This window comes from Cygnus olor, chromosome 4 (assembly GCF_009769625.2).
Source record: "Cygnus olor isolate bCygOlo1 chromosome 4, bCygOlo1.pri.v2, whole genome shotgun sequence".
Taxonomy (NCBI): domain Eukaryota; kingdom Metazoa; phylum Chordata; class Aves; order Anseriformes; family Anatidae; genus Cygnus; species Cygnus olor.
The window spans coordinates 24,581,830-24,603,525 of record NC_049172.1 but is presented as its reverse complement, the minus strand read 5'-3'; the positions used below and the strand labels follow the sequence as shown (position 1 = coordinate 24,603,525).

General features: G+C 35.5%; 1 long non-coding RNA gene across 1 annotated transcript; it reads left to right on the top strand.

Moving 5' to 3' along the window:
• Window positions 1-1,455: 1,455 nt before the first annotated feature.
• LOC121069611 lies at window positions 1,456-20,796 on the top strand. The gene is made up of 3 exons (XR_005819531.1): window positions 1,456-2,019; window positions 2,519-2,597; window positions 20,596-20,796. It is a non-coding gene; the product is annotated as an uncharacterized LOC121069611 (long non-coding RNA).
• Window positions 20,797-21,696: the final 900 nt, after the last annotated feature.

Sequence of the window (21,696 nt, the reverse complement as noted above, 5' to 3'; positions counted from 1 at the left end):
TTTAATGATGAAATGTCAACATCATTCCTAAAATGGGATATGAAGAGATATACAGAGCAAAAAGGAAGTCAAGTGAAACTTGAGTGAAACACAGTCTAAAGCAGAAGGAGCAACTTGTCTAGAATAACTCCTGTTTGCTTCATTGGCAGTATGTGAAATACCCAGCGCATTCTGTGATGCTTGCTTTCTTATATTCTTGGCTTGTCACAAAAGCAGTGTGTGAACTGGGTTCCTGGAAATAATTTTTGGGGCTTCAGAAGAAAATTTTCATTGTATTGAAATGTTTTGGTACATTTTTTTTTTTTTTTTTTGGTGTGTGTGTGTGTGATTAAAAAGTATTGATTAGATTAAGAAGAGAACTGAAAATTTGTCATTCTGGTGCAATATGTGGCTGCAGTCCTCTGGGATGAGATCTGAGGGATTTCACACAGGACCTGGCAGTGTTGGGTGCAAGAACCTAACAGAAATGAAAGAAACCTGCAGTCTTATTAGCCCAAGTTTCTTCTCATATGTGCCCTTATGCTTCCTCACATGAGAAGTGAGAAGCTTTGTAGGGGAACTAAATTACAGAACTTAAGCAGAAAAGCATCAGGTCTGAATTTTAGCATGTAGATATTGCTCTGGGATACATTGACTATGCAGGGTGAAAATTATCTTCAGATGAGTCAGTGAATGGCAGCCTCCACTTTAAAATGCATCCCAAGCACCTTGATTCATAAGGTAATTTATTACTAGGAGTCATACTAAAAGGTGCTTTCTGGCAGAGCCAAATACAAAACAGATATAGACCATGTGCAAATATGGGAAATGTTACAAAGAGAAACTTTTCGGAGCTTCCTGTTCTCTGAGATCTGGAAGAACAAGCTGTAACTCCAACACCTGCCTGGTGCTCTGTGTGTCATCTCAGCAAATTTCCCATCTGTTAAACACTGAAGCAGAGAAAAAGCTGTTTCAGGCCTGTAACAATGTTTACAGGACTGCTTAGCAGTTTCATATTGTAAAAAGACATTAATCCGGAATGTAATGTTCAGATACATACACAAGATTTTTCAAACATTTCTTAGTATCTTAAACAAATAAATGTTTAGTTTAATCATGGTATCAGTCTTAGTATTATTATAAAGGTCCAGAATATTGCAAACATTAAAACGGGTAACGATTTCTTTCATTTTAGGATAGGTTAGACAGATCAGTAGCACTAAACAAACAAACAAACAAACAAAACAAAACAACCAACCAACTAACCAAACAAAACAACAACCAACTCAGAAGTCTAAGAAGTCACCACCACGTGGGTTTCTTCCTGGTAGAACTTCGGTGAGACTCCCCAGAGTGGGTGCCCTATACTGCTATTACACCCCAGTCACTCAATGTTGTGAAAAGAGAAAGGAATGGGCCTAACAGCAAAATTTCCATTTAAAAACTGATTTGTTTTCTAGGCAGGACTCACTTTTCATAACTGTCCTGTTGTTTCCATATTTCTCTGGAATCTGTTGGCTCATGTCTGATGCTGCTTTTGCACCAAGTGACTGTGTTTTGAAGTTGTGAGGGGAAGCAGTGGGGATCCTCCGTGGCTGCAGGTCCCCTGTGCACGAGCACGGCAGTCACTATGGCCCTCAAAGCCTCCCCTCTGGGGTGTGTGCCCAGGGCTGATGTGTGGCCTGTGTCACTGAACCAGCCTTGTCCTGCCAGGGACCATGGTGAGAGGAGGCTTCAAAGGCCCATAAGGAGGCCACCACAGGGCCAGCCCCAGTGCTCAGGAAACATTTGGGGCCAGGGCCTTCCCCAGGGCCTGGTTTGAGTGACCACTGCTGCCAAAACAGGCCCATCCACGACCCTGGGAGCCATCACCATCAGGCTGCCTCCTCATTCCTGGGGCCCTGCAGGGCCTTGTCCCATTCCCCCTCACCTGGCTTGATCCTGACCCTCAGTGTGAAAGTCAGGGTGGATGAAGTAGAAGGGGCAAGCCATAGGAAAACAGAACAGTGGATGCCAGGAGAGTAAAGCAGGATCTTACAGGTAAGAGCACCATGGAGTGATAAAAAGCTCTGGTAAGCTTTCACATAAGTTACACAGACATGTTTAATCCATATAGCTCCATTGGATTTTAGTGGGTAACCTGGAAGTTATAGAGGGACAAAAATGGTAACTGCACATATGTAATTTACCTGTCTTTCTACAGTAGCAGTTGGGGGGGGGCATCCAGCAGCCCAGCTGACAGGAACCTGGAAAATGCTTGTTGTAAAAACAGCATCCCTCTTTGGGAAGTTTTAGGGACTTTCAATCTTAGTGTAGGTTCTAAGGGTTTTGCTTAAACTTCATTAAGATTACCTGTGTTTTCTTAGCAGACTGTTTGGTTTTGCTTCAGCTGGTACCAAATATTCATTGAGAATGTCTGCGATAATAGAACAGATAGAATATCCCTTGCCCTCCCCCCCCAAAAAAAAAAAAAAAAAAGAAAAAGAAAAAGAGTAACAACAGATATCGTCAAGGTAAAGAATATTTCTTTCTTTTGCAGCCACACCCGGCATACTGTAACCATGACTCAGTCTTGTGTTCATCTTATGCAGCAAAGCTATCGGCCTAATTTTGCAAGGGTAAGAATAAATGACCATTCTTTTCTCATCTGACATCATATCAAGAGACAACCATAAATACGTCCTTCCAAAGCAAAGTTATATAAAAATAATCTGCAGGGTATCTTCTTTCTTAAAATGGTTGATTGTGGCTGAAGATATGGATCCAAGCTTTATTTTTATTTGCAGTTGTTTAAGTTTGGAACTTATCCAATGATTTCAATAAAGAGGTTCTAGATTTACACTTTTTCAGGCAGAATTTCGCTTAAGTCTTTATGGTTAAAAAATGCTCACAAGGTTATTACGATTAATGTGGTACAATAAATTCTGAGGTAAAATTTCTGTTCCTACCTTAAACTCTTGCAAAACACGTTACACATGCCCAAAGTGCAATGAGAGTATTAGGGGAATGTAGAATTTTATGCTTATCTTCAGATCTCAAAGAACTGTGAAATCAGTCATATTTATACACCTGTGTCTGCTTTGTCGAGGAATTGTAACAGGTCACAACCTTTTTAGCCTCAGGAGCAAAACCAAGGGGTCTTCTTAATATACGTTTAATACACAAAGCTGTCTGAAACCTTCTGAAGATCAGATCTTCCAAACATTTAGATATATGCTTAAATTTAAGTAGCTAATCAGTTTCTAGTCAATTCAATGGAACTACTCCTGTATACTGTTTATTTGTAAATTGAAGTCATTTAAGCAGAAATGACTTTTCTCCTTGCCTTATTATACCGTGTTTTAGTTCGTGTTATGAGGGTAAAAAAGAAGTGAAAGGAAGAGAGAAAATCTTTGAACAGTAGAAGAATTATCCTTGGTTAATTAATATCAAGTAATTCCTTGTGTTTTCAGTCATTCATTATAAGGTTGATTTTCCTGGGTAATGCTGTATACGTCACTATTCTGTACCATAAACAGACAGAGTTGGATTTACTTTACATACTCTCTCAATACATCAGAAGTAGTTTACTAGATATTTTAATGATCATGGTCTACCCAGCAAGTGGTGGCAAAATCATCACTGAGGAAGAGTTTGAAATCCATCAGAGTGAGAAAAAAGTTGATCATCCTTGTGGAGGGGAACTATAGCAGTAAAGGAGGGTGAACACACTAACTGCTATGTCTTCAAATAAAGTGGAAACAGACTTTGGGTTTTATGACAAGCTTGGTTTCTTTTTCTTTTTTTTTTTTTTTGATACACACCAGTTTTCTTCTAAGTGTATCTGCTGACGGAACCTTTTCTGATGGCTCTAGCTTTTATATATCAGTCGATTTCCAACAGGCATAGGGGGGAAATGAGCCTTTTCAGGGAAAGAAAAAACAGAAAATTCATTATGCAAAAATGTTTTCAAATTGTGGTTAGCTCATCCACTTTTCCTGTCAGTAGCACTGTCATAAAGATTTCTGATGTTTCTCCTGTGATACATCTTAGGATTCCTCCAAAACACACATACACACACGTCATGCTAAACTACAAAAAAACATAGAACTAAATGAGAGATAACTGTTTAATCTATTTCTGTTAATCACTTTGCAACATGGTCTATACTAGCTGAAGCCATTCTTTGGAGCTTCACTAAAGTCACCACAGAGTTCAGGAAAGTGTAGACCTTCAATTCACTTCAGTGGTTAAAAATGTACTTATCTCTCATGTTATGATTTATTAAATTGTTGTCACTTGAAAGGAAATATAGATGCATAAATAGTACACCCTTATTCCTTATGAATAATATATGGAAATGGAAATGAAATAAAACAATATAAGGGACAATAAAATAATGGGAACATTATTTTAAATAGTTAACATCTTTGCCGTGTATGAGTATTAAATAAATATTAAATATATATATATGTATTAAATAAATATATAGCAAAACTATTATTCTAACTTGTTTTTATTTAGATAATAGATGTATTTATCTTTTTTTATATTCATTTGATACAACTCCTTAAAAGCAAATATTTTAAAAGCTCTGTTAATTCTTTAAAATAAATATACCAGGAATCTGAGTTTAAAATAGAACAGGCTTGTTTTGTTTAAGGCAGTGGTGACAACATGAAAAAAAACAAACACCAAACATAATGTAATCATTAGCCCTCCTCTTTGTCTCTTTAGCTTACTGAAAGAAAATCAAAGGAATTTGTGTGTCAAGAAAAGAATATCACAGATCTTTTAAAATCTATATTATTTCTGTGTGAAATATTGTCTAAATGAAAAACCCAGCTAATGTTGCAATTTCATCTGAAAAAGCAAAATTGGACCTATTTCAGCAAGCTGGAATCAGCTAATATAAACAATTGCACAAATATTCTTTCAGTGCTAGAAAGAAATGTTTTCTATTAGTATGGAAAATTTCCAGATCTCAGTAAGACCAAGGAAGCAGCTTGTTTCCTGAGGAGATGTGAAATAGGAGCTATGCCTCCTCCCCTCTCCCTTTTTCATATAAAAGAAAAACATTAAAGGAATAAAGTAAAATTATCTTCTGATTTCTGCTTATTATGAGTTCAGTTACAGATGAGACCAAAGTGATACAATATATCATAAATGTGAAATTCATGTTGTGTCAAATAATAATAAAAAAGTTTTGAGAAAATAGGACCAAAAGCAATGCAAACTAGAGTATACACAAGCAGTGCCAAGCACAGCAAAGAGATCATAATAGGACCATAATGCTTATCTTATTTACATCACTTTACTTTCTTTGTCAGAAGTAGTTGTAAAGGGAAAGCACAAGAAATTTGTCAGAGACTTCTGGTACTGAGTAAGTGGCTTAGGAAAAGGTCTAGTGATGCTAGTTTAGATCCTAGCCTAGGATTGGTATCACTGTGGATTGATTTTGATTTGCATCCACTCCCACGTTAGCTATCATGGCTTGCTCTGTAGTGTATCCACTGCATTTTGTAACTCAGCTTCATGGGGCATGGATTATGACCCATTGTTTTCCATACTTTCTAACTGCTCTTCCTAGCTGTTGCACTGCCAGAAATGCAGTGAGACCAAGAAAGTAGTGTTCCAGCCAGAGCTCTTGTGATGAGATTTTGGTTAACAGTGACTTGTACAGATATACCAGTCCTGCAAACTCTCAGACAGTTTCTGCCTCATATACGATACCTCTCCCAAATGGAAGTTTTCTGATAATTATACATGACTAATTTAAAAAGATAGTATCACAGTACACTACCTGTGCCATTTCCCATTAAAAATATCTCAGACAAATAATGTCCTCATCGTTAGGCCTGAGGCATACTTCCGACAACCTGTTGATTATACCTGTGTAGGTTAGGTTAACACTTAACCCATCAGAGCTCAGTCTTTATCACTCAGTCTGGGTGTGAATACCATGCCTCGAATTGTCATGCAGGTCTTTATATTGTGTGGTATAAACCATTTGGCTGCTTCTTTTGGCATATTACCCTTTTTATACCTTTGGACATTCTACTCCAGTGAAGACCTTGTGAATCACAGTAGCATGTGTCAAGTAGAAAAAGTCATTCTTCCTGTCTTGTGAAAAAGTTTTCAGGGAAGCAATAAGTACTTGCCAGTTTATGTTATGCAGACACCTCAAAAAGCATTGGCTTTGGCATCTGAACAGTATTTTAGGAATTATCTTTTTCCATATGTGGAATCAAAATATTTAATTCCCTATGACTTCACATCATTCATTGAAATTGAGTAACAGGTATTTTGTAATTCATGGGAATTCCTTGCCTTTAAATACATCTTTCAGCAATAATAGGATGTATTCACTTATGTAGCAGAAAATGGACTTAGGGAAATGTGGCACAGCTTTTCGGGCTTCACAAAGGCTAATCACAGGAGTTGTTGATGTTGAAAAAACATGTTGCTTTATACAGTTGTTAATTATAAATTTCATCATGAGATAATAGACTTTTGATTAATTACCCTCTACTTCTGATATAACAATACATTGATTTGCTTGTTCAGTTATACCTACTTAGTCAATAATATCTTAGTCAATAATATCATTATCTGCCCAGTACAAGTTCTTGTGCTTTGGAAGCCTTAATATAACTATAGAAATGATGAAGCATATAGTCATTTGCAATCTACAATCTGTTTTGTAATAAAATAGTATTTTCTACAGGCCAAGGTTATTTGGGCATCTCTGGTAATCTGCTTTGCAAACTGACCTCTTTAAGATTTCTTTAAGATTTGTATTGCACAATTTTTCTGCATGTTCCCTGAGGTATGTTCACCTAGTTTGTACACCATGTAAGAGGTGAAGGTAATAATATAGATCGATGTTTTTAGCATCCTGTAAAGTACTAGATCCATTAGATACAGTTCATTATAATGCAACAGCAAAGCATCTATTACATCTGTCTCATTTTCTGCTATTGAAATATGTCAGTTCCTACTGATAAACAGAACCACCAGGTTTCTTCTCAGTTTCAACAGGTTTTTTATTCTGTTTTATTGAGAGCTCACAATGTCTTGGTCATGTAATAAACAAGTTCCTAAACTGTCCTCACATGTCCAGCTGCATGATGACTGGGCCAGGGAGATTAGTCTTGAAAAGTATACTGCACATCACAAGCGATGTGATGGTAGGAAAGTCAGAAAATAAGAAAGTTAAAGCCATGGCTTTATGTCCATTAACTGAACAGCAAGCACTGCAGTGAGTCCTAGAGCAGTCACACATAACAGAGCACTGCTTCTAGTTACTGCAGAGCTCCATCATGTTTCTGTGAGTATTGCCAAGTTATCCTGTTATTCAACTGTTGCCTCAGCAGAGCAGTCTTCCCTTGGGTGCCCTCTGTGGTTAGAGTAATTATCCGCAGGATGTTTTGTAGAATTTTTTGTACTATGAAATCTTCATGTTTGCTACTGTTGAAGTCTTCATCTTTGCTGTCATCGGCCTCAATTCCTGTTTTATTTGCCATCTTTTAGCATTCACTTGAGTTAAATTAATATTTTCTAATTGGATCTTTGCCTTCCTTTCCCTCTGTTTCTGATCATTATCCACCTTGATTGACACTGTAATTATCATGTCCCCAGCTATTATGTGGGTGTCTGTAATAGCTCCGATGTTGTTTTGTTGAAACACTTTCCTCATTGCTCTTATTCCAAAAACTAGATGTTATCTATCTTGTAGCTGCCTCAGGAGCTCCATAGTCTAGATGATTCCTCATTTAACAGACTTGCCAATATCAGTCTTTTTTTTTGTCTAAAAGAGTAAATACATTTTCACCAAGTAGTCTGTGCTGAACATCTGCTAGTGAGCAAATGGAATAATGCTTAAAATAGACCTGTTAAAATGTCTGGAATTAAGATAAATTACATTTTTTTTAGCTATGACTAAGCCTTTGTGGATATATTCATTTTGGCTGTGACCTTCATTTACTAGATGCTTGGGTACAATTTGGAGTCTGTCTCCTGCAAATGGGCCATTTTTCTGGCCAGGCTTGATAAGAGTGACTGACTGATATATACACTCTTCTGGCGTACTTACAGGCCTGTGAGCGCCTTTTGAATCATAAAATCAGATTTTTTTGTGTGTGTGTGTGCGTGTGTGTGTGTGCTGGCTGCCTTAATACCCAACACTTGTATTAAATACATTAGTTTTTAAGGCATTGTGTTTTTTCAGTCTAACAGTAGTAGTGGTAATGCATGAGAGACAAGAGCTGAAGACTTGACCTTAACTTGTATTAAAGGGACTTAGTTTGGAATTGCCATCTGTTATAACGCCAAAGTAGATGGAACCTGGTATCTCATTCAAAAGTTGAGCTGTTAAAAACTTAACTTCAGGCTCAGTACCTCTCTTTATTATTAAAATTTGAGAAACTGAGATTTGCTGGGCATACTGAACACCCTTTCCTACTCAATGTCACTGTACTCTCAGTGTAGGATTAGTCAAATTCAACTTCATACACACATTTTGAGTATTATCATATAGGTCAACTTAGTTCATCTCTGCTTATGGAAGTGTATTTAATTTTATAATTTTGCAACATGTTACTCTGAAGGCTGAGCAAATCTTGGTACTTAAACACTGTAGCACACGTATTGCTCCTGTGTCTGATATACTGGTGTCTTATTTATCGTGGCTATATCTGCCTTAACAAGTAGCAAATTGCTGAGGATACCCACACAATATACATTTGCTGGGGGGAGAGGCTAATTCAGGTTACCTCCAGGCTCCCGTGAACTGAATGTCTGCTGCCAGCTGACATGCGTTAGGTGAAGTCCCATACTGCCTCCCAGTCTCATGCAAAAGAAGATCAGTTCATGCATTCTGAGACTGCCCTGCAATGCAAACCAGTGTGCAGTAATTGGAGACAGCTGGCACACTTGTTTTAGAAGGGCATTTTTGGTCTGAAATAAAATGCTACTTCAGATTTAACCTGTGCCTCTTAAAAGCTGTGATATTCTTTGGGATGCTTTAAGACAGTAAGAATTGTACAGATGGAACATGATTTCTGTTCCTGGATCTATGGCTTGTAAAATCCTACTAATGACTATTAATTTTTTTTCTGACTCAAATCAGTATCTGTGACAGTCTTTTCTAAGGTCTCCTGCTCCCACCTCCTGCTTCATCTTGACTGCATAATTTGTTTTTCCAAATGCATAATTTCTTGCCTCCTAACTGTGATGTACATGTCTTACTGCTTTTTTCCTGTATGTAAAAATCGGTCATCTGTAATTACACTGGAGACGTTATCAACATCAAAGCATATTCATAGCCATTACATGTAACAATAGGTTGTTATGAGCCTTATGAAACTCTGCTTCTATAGGCAGTAAAACAGAGCTTTTAAGCCCTTTCCTACTTTATTATTTCCTGAAGCCTTCAGCTGGTCCAGTCACCTCCACTTCTCTGTAAAATTGCCAATGAGAAAGTGAACTGGGAATGGCTTACAGTTGTTTTTTTTTTTAAAAAAAACATTGCTTTTAAGTTTATTTGTGTTACTTTTCATTTTATTTTGTCATTTATCTGTAGTCTCAGACAAAATAATCTCTTTTTGCTTTAACCCAACTGGTGTCACTTCTGACACAATATTGTTTCCCAGCTGTTGACTTCCCATAAATCATGAATTCAGAGTGGGACCAGGGAGACCAAAGGATGTTAAAAACTCTTTCCAAGTACCAGATACTGTACCCGCAGACCTCAGACTAAGTATCTGTTTCACATGAGAGCTGCTTCCAACTTTTCCCTCTAAAAAAAGCTTGGATGTGTGAAATGACTAAGCAGCATCAGTACAGTAGAAGACACTTGTGTTAACTGAGTTTTTTTTGTTGCTGTTGTGTATTTATACCTCTGTATATTAGTACAAAAGAGAAAGTATCAAGTACTGTATTCATATATTTTTGAAAAAGATGTAGCACACATCATTTCACTCATTTAAAGAGACTCATTGCTGTTGCATGGGTAACTCAAGTAAGCAAAATACATAAACACTTAAGTATTTATGGGGTCAGAATCTTAGTGCTTATTAAATTAATTGAGGGTAGAAACCTGGATAAACGCAATCTTTTGGGAAGATTTGGTATACTTCATTAAAGGGAAGTCCTGTATTGCAAGCCTCTTGAAGATGTTCAAAGGAATCAGCAAACGCATAGTTAAGGGTGATCTGGCTGATCATTTACTTGTATCAGTCCAAAGACTTCTAAGGTATCTAAACAGTAATGAAATAAGAGGGAAGGTCTCAAAGGCCATTGATAAATACCTGGTTAAAAATATAATAAAAATAAAATAATACAGATTTTTTTCCTTACAAGAGAGGTTACCATTGTAGTTCCACTGCAGCTGTGCTCATTCATGTATTTAAAAATGATGTAGAAAAGGATATTGTCATGGATGAGACCCTTTTTAAATTATATTATTTGTGACAGTAGTTGAAGAATGGTTAAAGGAACTTAGAAGACTAAGTGACTATGTAATGAAGGGGCAGTTGACATTCATTATAGATATATACAAAGTGATACACATGAAGAAAAACAATCTTAACTTCACATGTGAACCAGCAGTCTGTTACTTTGCCATTACCACTCACAAATGATCTAGTGGCACTGTGATAATCAGTTCTGTCAAAACATCAGCTTAACATTCAGCTGTGGACAAAAAGGAATGTTAAGAATTATTACAAAAGGAAGAAAGAGCAAAAACTGAATAAATGTTTATGAAACTGTAAATAAACGGTTCACATTCTAGAATATTGTGAATTTTGTCTCTTCTCATGATAGCAGAATATAGATCTACAGTAGCAGCCGTAAAGATACAGAGAAGAACAACACAGATGATCAAAGATATGGAACAGCTTTGACATCAGTACTGTTTAAATTGAATGTTTTTAGCTTGTAAAAGAGAGGACTGGATAGGCGTATGGTAAAGTTCTCCAGAATCATAACTATCTTGGAAAGGCTGGAGAGGTAACCTATACACCGTCTCTTTCAGCACAAGAACTTGGAACTAATGAATGAAGCTAGTATGAATCCAGTGATTGATCATGTAGTGGGGATATACATCTTCTGAAAATTTTTCAATGCATATTCTGTATACAAAAATTTAATAAGAGCTAAAGCAGACAACTATAAAGTTTCTTAGAAATGCAATGCAAGCAGTTGTGAGAGGTTATTAAGTCAACTACATCGGGGTCAAGAACTTCCAAAAACTGAAAATAGTTGAGGTCAGGAAAGTACTAAATGAAATGCAATCCATGCTTTCCCAGTAGTTGCTTTTCCCTAGCCATTTCCTTTATCTCTTAGGGTCAGGATATAGGATTACAGAAATTACTCTGAATCCACATTCTTAAAGTTTTGTGAAGTTCAGTTCTGGTTCATTATTTACTTATATTACCTACTCATTATTTATTTATGTTTATTCTTGTAAATAGAACTAGTTATTGCACCAGTAGTTACTTTATGGAAATTGTTTCATTCTCACATTCTTAACAGATTTGTACAAACTTCATTCTCTCTCACAAACTAGCAAGCTTCTCCAAGGAATGTTTCAAAGAAGAAAAGTGTCAAAGAATATTATGTAACTACGGAGGAGTATGAACAAAAAAAAACCAACATATGTACTTACACACTGGAGATTATTGTCATTAAAGCAGGCTAATTAAACTTACACAGAAAAAGTCTATTCAATAGTTATTGTGTATGGGATTTTTGTGTGTAGTTGTTTCTTTAAGGTTTGACGGCTCTGTTCAAGAGCCATGGTCAGTGTGTGGTACTGTAAAAAAAAGTACAGAGTTACTTTAAACTTTCAGTCAGAATATACTAAAGACATGATCTGAGAAGAATTTTATTATCTGTAATCAGCACAGAAGTTAACCTGGTTCCATGTCAGGTTCTCTTGGGAAGGAAAAGGGAATTGTTAGTATTTACTAAACAGTGTAGTTTCAGCCTACCACCAGAGCAGGTATTAGACTTTAAACTCTTACCAACTCCATGCAACCACCACTGCACAAAACATAATTATAAAAACCTTAGGCTGGCTTTCATTATAAAGTAACCTTTTACCTCAGGGTAATAACTACAAGCAGAACGCATGCATTGACAAGGAACTTCAATTTTTACTACCAAGTAAATAAGTATAAAGAAAAACGAGCAGAACTAAAGGCATAATGCTGACTAGTCTGTTTCAGCTAAAGGCAGAACTGAAGAATCTTGGCTCTGATGAGCTTTTACTTCAGGATAGATCTGTAAAACTAGATGTAAAAATAAAACTAAAATAACAACAAAGAACAACCATTCTCAAAGTATCATTTTATGAAATAATAAAGTTTACACAGACAAAAACACACACAAAAAATATAAAAAAGCAAACAAACAAAAATAACCAAAATATCTCAATAAACTAAACAAAATAGGATTCTAGAAACATTACATATTTCTTTTGGAAAATTAACCATATCACCAACACCCTGACTTAAATTTTTAAAAGAAAGTAAGCTTCCAGGTTCCTTGACAGGAAATATCATTTTATTTGAGAAAATCTTGCAGGATTCAATCAAGAATAGTGCTTGAGAAAGGACCCAACCCCCCATAATTATAACTGATTTGCATCCCAGCAGTTTGAGATACTTCCTTCTTTTGTAACACAGATGATAAAGATCACCAGACTATTCTCAATGTAATCATTAGTAGACTTCTTTGTTTCAGATGAGCCCTAATTTAGACCTTAGGTGAACAGATGAGCTATCTCATACATAAGGTTTTCTCCAAAATAATGAAGGTATTCGTTACTCAGTTTAGCCAGTGTGTGATAACTAAAATCACCAGTACCTGGTAAAGTCCTAATGAAGATAAGTCAGTTTGTAATTTCAAGATGAATTTAGAGATTGAGTTTTGCTTCTGCAAAATATTCTGTGTCAAATTACTAATGTGTGAAAGCTGCAAATTGTCTGACTTCGTTAGGAATTTATTAGGCATTTATTACCATAGGTGAAGGCACACCTACTTGCCTGCTGAAGGTATATCCTGCATAGAAATGGCTTTCATGCTTGGAAAAGGTTTTGCTAGCTGCAGGCAGACAAGTAAGCAGGCAAAATCAGGTACTCAGAGTTTACAATCGTTTGGGCTATTTGCCTGCTTCAAATTAGCAGCTGCTAAATAATTTCTGGCTCACAGCGTACATTTTGGAATTTGAGGCACCCTCCTCCCCCAGTGGTTTGATAGAGACAGCTGCCAAGATCTTTGTGAAGATGGATGGTGTCACGCAGACCTGCTAAATTTTTGCTTAGAGAGCTGTAAAAAGTAGGGTTTTGTTTAATTTAGGTAGTTAATCCTTTTCTTTTTAGCTAGGGCTTGCTTCTTGTGGTTTGTTTCAGAGTTTTGTGTGTTTGTTTACTTGCTCAAGAGTATGTTTATGTCGTGCTGGAAAGTTTGTGGAAATTTCAAGAACAAATATAAATAATGCTACAGGGTAGATAAAGAACACCTAAGGTTGTTAAGAAAAGTGAAAGAAGCCAGTATCTAAACATCAACCGGTGGTTTTTCCCCTTATTTTCTACAATGTTAACTGAAAACAAATTTGGCAAATGGCAGAATTCCAAATACTGTCATTTATCTGGTAGGTTTTTTTTTTTTCTGATATTTGACATTTTGCAATAACTATTTAATATAGTGGATGACTTCTCTCCCTCTCCCTCTCCCCCTCTCTCCCTTTTTTTCTTTTTTTTTTTCTCCCTTACAAACGACTAAAAGCAAACAACTTATAGAAACGTTGTATTTCCATAGGTGTTATGACTGCGAGAAAGCAGTGGATACAGGAATGGATTGAGGGTGTAGAAGGATATTTCTCTTGCACTTAGGGCAGATAGAAAAGGTGTAAATGGACTGATATTTTCTGTCAAGATTATGTCAATCTTGTAGTGGTAACTTGCCCACAGCATGACAACACCATATATGTTTCTAGTCTCTAATAATACAGAGTGAATTTCTTGGCTTCTGACTAAATAAAAGTTCCCTGCAGGCTTACAGGTATAACAAAGATTTCAAATAGCTAATATATATATGTTTGTATAAACAATAATATATAAGCATACGCACATATACATAAATGTATATAAACAATTCAAACGAATTAGGAGATATTTAGCCATTTGTTTTCTCACCTTGTCTTGTGAGTATTAATAAATTCAACATAAAGTAACACAATACATTGAAAAGAATAAAGAGTGAGCTAAAAATAATACAATACATTGAAAAGAATAAAGAGTGAGCTAAAAATAATAGCTTAAGAATTAATTTATTAAATAAACTTAGTATCAAATGTTAATGTAATTAATAATTATAAGAAGACTTCTTATAGTCTTGAAAGTATATAAACAGTTATTTTTTTTTTTTTTTCTTTCAGGCAGCGTTTTTTATTAGTGGTTCCAGTGCACCAGGTCAGTCTGTTGTCAGTTATCTAATTATGCTTAACATTTAATTTTAATTATCACTATAACCTTTAGTATGACAGACTTTCTAAAACAGAGGGATCCTTCCCTGTTTTTATACTGGTGTTTGGAAAAGTGTCTCACATTATTAGATCAGTAATTGTAGCAAATGCATAACAGTTAACATTGCATCTGCAAAGATAAATTCTACATATGTTGAAGTTAATTTATTTCACTACTACAAAATCTTGGAGCAATGTTTTGACTCTCTATCGCTCTGGGAGGACAGAGAGGGTTCTTAACTCTGATACAAGAAGACAGCAAATGTAGGATACATGGAGCCCTTCAAGAAATTATACATTTTCATTAAAAAGCAGTTGTCACACATTTTCTTTTATACAAAATTAATAATAGAGTTATTTTTTTTGATATCCATGAAGATATTATAGAAACTGAAATGCTCTTTGCTGTGTGTATTCAATGAAAGTTATTTCCCTGAACAAAGAGGTAATTGTGTTAAGACTGGACTACGAAGTCAAGATCACTTAGTTCTGGTGATAGTAAAACATGGTCTAAGACAAGCTGCTTGACCTGCTCTGACTTGCGTAGGCTGCAACAAGTTGTTAGTAAAATCTCTAGCTTATCTCATTTTTTCGTTAGTAAAACATGGGTAACAACAACCACCATGTTAGGTCTTGGAGAATGCTTGTACAGCAAGGTAAGGTGCACAGAATACAACTCTTTGCTCACACTGGCGTTCCTGTCAGATGAGTAAGTGAGATGATTGATCAAAATGTACACTGGCTTTGTACAGAACACAATCAAACCATATAATATGGCAGGCAATGTTTTTGCCATTGTGAATGTAAATTGACAACTGCCATGTAATTTTATTTTATTTTTTTCTTGTACTGAAATGCCAGTTAATGTCAGTGAGGAATAAATCATTCTCCTAATATGTTTTCATATCTAAGTGATCTACCTACTGGGCCTAGACAAAAGCAAAGGAGAACCTTGTGAGTGAAAGGTCCAACAGTAATGGTCAAAGATATACAATTTTGCCATGATAAATGTACTAGCATATATCGGAATATGGTGACACAGGTCTTTTGCAGGAAGGTGATGGGTACATCCAGGACTAGAGTTCTGTAAATTTATTTGATCTTTAAGAGAAAATGAAGCTAAGGTAAAACAAAAAGATAATTTTTTTTAAAACTAATTGTCCATCCTTATTTAGAACCAGAACATTTTATTATTAATTTACTTTGGATGCTGAGTTGTTATCATGCTGATATGATATAGATCACTCCTTTTATAAAAAAAAGGATGCTCACCTTTTGTTTTGGATTTGCTTGTGTGTGTAAAAGAAAGCTTTAAATTAATTTGACTCTGAATTTCTCTTGTATTTCTTTGAAATTAAAAGACTGTTATTTTATGAAGTGAAAATGAAAGGGTTTATTTAAATACTGAGCTTTTCTGCAATTTTTGGTTAAACTTTACTTTTTTTTTTTTTTTAAATGAAACATCTGAACATATTATTTGCCTGGGTCAAAGTGTCCAGTAAACAGGGCTCTTCTATGTAGGAGGCTATGTTTATAGTCACATAGTCATTCCATGTTGAAAAATGCAGAGTAATTATCTTGTTAAGTGTTATATATCACTTCAGTGGTAGAGCCAATGTTCTAAATTAAAGTCCTGTACTCTGAAGCTTCAATAATACAGATCATATGATACCTAGTAATTTTATTTAGTGTGTGTAATGGTTAAATTCTAACATGAGACTGAAACACCATAATCTCTGGGAAGAGAAAGAACTGAATTAAATAAGAACTTACACATAGGGTGAGGTCTCATCAATGCTATTGATTCAGCAAGTTAAAGAGACGAATTTGTATGGGGACTGATGCAGTTGTGAGCTAGCTTGTTTACTTTTCTAGTGTTCTCTGTATGCATTAGTTCACTTTTAATGAGAGATTTGGAGAAAATGCTAATTTTTAATGATATTTTTGGGTTTTCAGAAAGGATTCACGAGGCTTTCTTGTATGGTTTGTGATTATACTACTGAAGAAAAAAATGTATGTGTTACCAAGCTATTTATTATATTTTATAGCAGTATCTAAGACACCATGAAACTTACACCACTTTCTGTGTAGAAATAACACTGCTGAAATAAACCCAGGGATTGAGGGTGAGGAAAGTTGTACATATTTTGAAAGTTTACAGATTATAGAGTTAGAATCTGCAGTATGTCTAGTAAATTGAGACCACAGTGCCACAGTGAATGGACACTTTTTGCTGGGTTACGTTAAATGCAGTGTCTCAATATACAGAGATAAACCATATATGTTTGTTTGAGAGGCTAAGAGTAGATTAAGAAGCCAATCATGAAATAATGAATTGCTATGAGAAACAAGTGTGCTTCTGATGCAATATTCTACTTAGATCTGCCTTACAAAATAAGAGTTTCTCTCATGTCTAGGCAATGTTTAGAAATGCGAAGTCATAGTAAACATTGTGAAGTACATTTGAAGGTGAGAAGGCAATCCCCATATGCTGTCTGTTTTAAATTGGTAAAAGCTCACACATAAAATCAAGCTGTAATTTCAGCATAGGGTACTATACTGGTGTTTGTTTTTTCTTTATTTTTTTATATATAATATGTTGCTAGTGCTGTGTATTGTAGATATTAGTAACAATAAGTAGTGATATGAGCTTTCTTTGTGCTTACTACAGGAGCAAAATAATTGGATTATATTTATACGGGATAACATATGGAAAGTTCTTCAGATGGTGCTAGTAATTAAAATATGTTTGCAGTTTTGCCAAGGCAATCTAGAACTATTACAGATACACAGGTACACTAAAAGTGAGAGATTTTATTTTAAGGCAATTTAGGACTCTTGACTTACAGATGTTTATGTAGTAAGTGACATGAGATACTTAAAGAATGTTGTTATTTTTGCATGTATAAATGCTGAACAAGAAAATAAAACAAAAACCCATGTTATACCATGAAAATGATACATATCTAAAAAATTCCTTGTCTCATATCATTTATAACTCCCAAATTTTTCATGCAATGCATACTTGAACCACCAAGTTCCATTCTTCCGATTCTCTAGATACTAAAATTTTGGTATGCTCCAAGGGAAACTTGAACAAGTTCATGAGGTAAAAATGGAATATTTACATGCACATTGGCAAAGAGACAATATGTGTCTGTCATATGAATTTTTCTTTCCATTAATATTGTTTATCCTTTTTGGTAGTGGAATTATGACTTACCATGCCCAAAAGAAAATGCTGAATTTTTAAAAAGCAGAAGTTGAAAGGGGAAAAATGATGAGATTATTCACTACAATTATCACCGTGGTTGTAAAACCTGAAGTAATCTTGCCTTATGCAGTGCCCAAGCAAAGAAGCCTTTAGTATGAAGTGTCTTGTATATGTCAGTCTTGTGAAACAAATTAAAATCATACTAAGCTTTCATATTCTTAAACATTTTCAACTAGACTGATTAATTTCTTTATCCAGTAATGTCAAATACTTACAGATAACAGTAATGATGAACTCCAAACGGCAAGAGCATAGCATAACAAATTTGGAGCTGATGATGTGTTGGAGCAATTAGCATATCCTTTATTTGTGGAACTCAGCAGACACTTGTAGTTACACATGTTAGTAATTCATCAATTTCATGTATGCTTTAAGAACTAAATGCAATTTGAAATATGTAGTCACTATCATCATGTGATATTTTAGGGAAGTTTTCTCTCCTTTTTTTTTTTTTTCCAGAGGAAACAAAATTATAAGAGAACCTTTTAATATCTCCTTTTCCAAGGCAATAACTTGACTTATTCCTAAGTAAACCAGAAATACTCTTGGTAAGTCTATAGGGTATAAATGTAACATGTAATGATGATCTTATGCTTCTTGTTTTAATACTGTACATTAGAATATGAACAAAACTGAGGGCAAAGGGAATGCTAAATTTAACTAGGAGATTGCTTTAGGCTACAGATATGTTTATGTTTTAAGTGGGCAGAAGACTACATGAAGTAAGTCTATTTGAAAAATCTTTTGTATACCGTTTTCCTCCTCCATCACAGGAATTTTCAGAGAGAGATTCCCCATTCTTTTCTCGTAAATGATATGAGATTCATTACAGGTAGGAAGGTTCTTTGGTGGCACCAAAGACTGCCTCTAATGTGATTTTGAGGCTACAGGATCAAATAAGAGTCAGCAGTCCATCTGATAAAAAGCTGACAAGGATTTCAAATGAGATCAAATTGGTAAGAAAATGATAAAACAGGGAAAAAAAATCGGGTGAAGTGCTCTCTCTCTGATTTGTATTTGAATTATATTTTGTTTATCTAAAAAAAATCTTTTAAAAGATGAAGTCAAATTCTTATATATTAATGGCTAATTCAGTGTTTTCTAGAGTAAAAGTTAAAAACAAACAAAAAAAAGCAAAAAGGGAAACAGTAGATAAGTGCAAGCTTTCTGCAGATTTTTTCCTTGAGCATGCATTGCCCGAAGAATAATTCGTATCAATTCTAAAATCCTCCAATGCTGCAGGGCATTTCAGCAGTAAACTTGGTCTCCAGTTTTTCTTCCCTATCACAGCAATCCCCTTTCTGGCACTCTGTATTCTGAAGAGTAATTGCCATGAGTGTGAGGAAAGCAAGATTTAAAGCACTATGCCAAATTGGAAAAATAACTTTCAACGTTGCAGAAGTACTCACTTTCAGCCATTTTGAGGAAAATGAATTTTATGGTTCTTTGTTGTTGTGGTTGCTTTTGCTGTGAAACACTCCAAGGCATCTCATTTCATGCAGATTTGAAAACAGGAATGGCTTTGAAATAATAACAATATTCATAAGACAAATTCACGTTTGAGTGTTGTGGTTTGATAAGGCAGCAGCAGGCTCAGAACACAGCTAAAGTTACTAGGAGAGAAAGAAGAACAAAGGTCATTGGCTTTGATTGCACTGATAGGGAAGCTGGTATCTATAACTTGTTTTTTTTGTACTTTGTGTTTACTGTAGCATGAGATAACATTTTGAAGTCACATGTAGTCAATAAGCATACTGCTGACTACATGTGAAAGAGGAACCAAAAGAAGAATCTGTTCTGACTGTAGGCGGCATAAATTTTACACAGAAATTTGCCTCCTGATTTCTGTATCTTTTCTGTGCTTTTTTTGGGCACTGGAGCAGTGCAGTAGTCACAGCACCAAGCCTGCTGGAGTTCAAGTAGTGTTTCGACAACTCTGTCAGACATATGGTTTGATTTTTGGGTGGTCCTGTGTGGATCCAGGAGTTGGACTTGATGATCCATGTGGGTCCCTTCCAACTCAGGATATTCCATGATTCTGTGATAAAAAATTCATAAATTTAAACCTTAGAGTACATCCAGTGAAGAAAGGGAAAGAAAGTATTTATCGCTTGTAATTGGATAATGGAAGAATTTCAGTCCAGATGTTATAAACTCTATAAAAACAGATGTATTCCTGGGATTTCCATTATTTTCAGCCTGCATTTCTTAAGAACAAGTCATGAGTTTTGACTCCATCCAGTCTGACTCATAACCAAGCACAACAATATTTCCTCAGCACACCTCCAGAACTTATGCTTTTCAAGTAATTCCCTTCACAATGGGAAGCCACTCAACCAAAATAACTGTGGAATTAAAAGCTACAGAGTTTAGAGGAAATGGGAATGTGTGGTGCTCATAAAGATTTGATTGCAGTCTGTTTGCTGAGGCACAAAAACTTAGCGTAATCTGTAGACCCATGGGCCTGATGATAACTGGTCAGTTTAGCTTTCCAGAAAAAGAAAGTATTTATTTTTTTGGCAAGGAATACCCGTAAGTACAAGCAACATAACCTTACTGAAAAGGAGAACTAGAGCAGAAAAACAGTGAACTTGCTTTTGAATAAAGTCTTGCAGAGCTATAACATGGTCTGTTGTTCTAGGATTTGTTCTATGGGTTAAATAGGAAAAAAATGCAAATGAATCCACATAAACATACCTTGCTGCATTAAAAAACGTTATTCAAATGCATGGTAACTCTCAATTGAGTCATTAGGAAAAGAATGAAAGGTTAATTCAGTTTCCTACTTCTGATTTTTTATTCTATTTTTTTATTTTTTTTAACAAATGAGCTGTTGGGAGTGGTTGAGAGTACACTGCTGTTGCTGATACCAGTAAGAACAGAAAAGATGGATGAAAGTGGTAAGATGAAATTGTAAATAAAATCAGTGTTTTTTGTGTTTTTATATTACTTAAGAACTTTGGGATGGAGCCAGAAACTGCCTGACTCATTGTAAGGTCCTCTGTTTGTTGATCTCCTTTAGGAGATCCTTTAGGGATCTAAAAATCCCAAGCAATTAAACAAAGCAGTCTGTATATACTCCTCCTTCCTTTCCTTATGCAGAATAGAAGTTTACCAGTGCCACAGGTATCTGTGGCTAGTTTAGTTTAGTTAACTAGCTGAGTTACCCTTATCATATTTCAAAATTCATGATTAACATTTATATGTTAATCATGAATTTTGAAATATGATAAGGGTAACTCAGCTAGTCTTTATTTACATACAGGTAATACACTCACAAATGCATGTTTTTACCTATCTGGAAGAAATTTAGATCTAAAGAATTCTAATTTACTAGAAACATACTAAATGTAAATGAGTGCATTTTGGGGTATAATCCTAGGTGCACTACCTCTCATTCATGCTCCTCAGAATCTTGGCGCAGTGATTGCCTAAAAGAGGTTTGAGAAAACGTATTTCTTTTGAGAAACAAAATTTTCCATTCTTTTTGAGGGTTGTGAATTCAGTTTCTGACCACTGAAACATAGCTTAGCCTGCCACAACTTACTTTGGTCAGTTAGAATTTACGTTTCTTCCTGTTTTTAATGATAAAAAGGGAAATTGTGAGCTTGTTGAATTGACTTACATTACTGAGGGGCAGCTGGTACGAGGGAGAGGGCAGGGCTGCATATCTGGGGATCAGGGAGGAGTGGAAGAAGTGAGATCACCATTTTCACAGTCGGTGGGGTTGTTGGACTGACCTAGTTTTTGTCACACTGTCTCAGGACTATGCTGTCCTGTGAATCAGCACTGATTTCAGTAACTCCATCAACACTATGACTGAACTAACAACAGTATAATTAGGCCCCACTTGGCTTTCTTCTGATTAATTGTAAGCCCATGACAGAGGGGAATGGAACATATTCTCCAAAGCTGGTGCCCTAATGAGTCA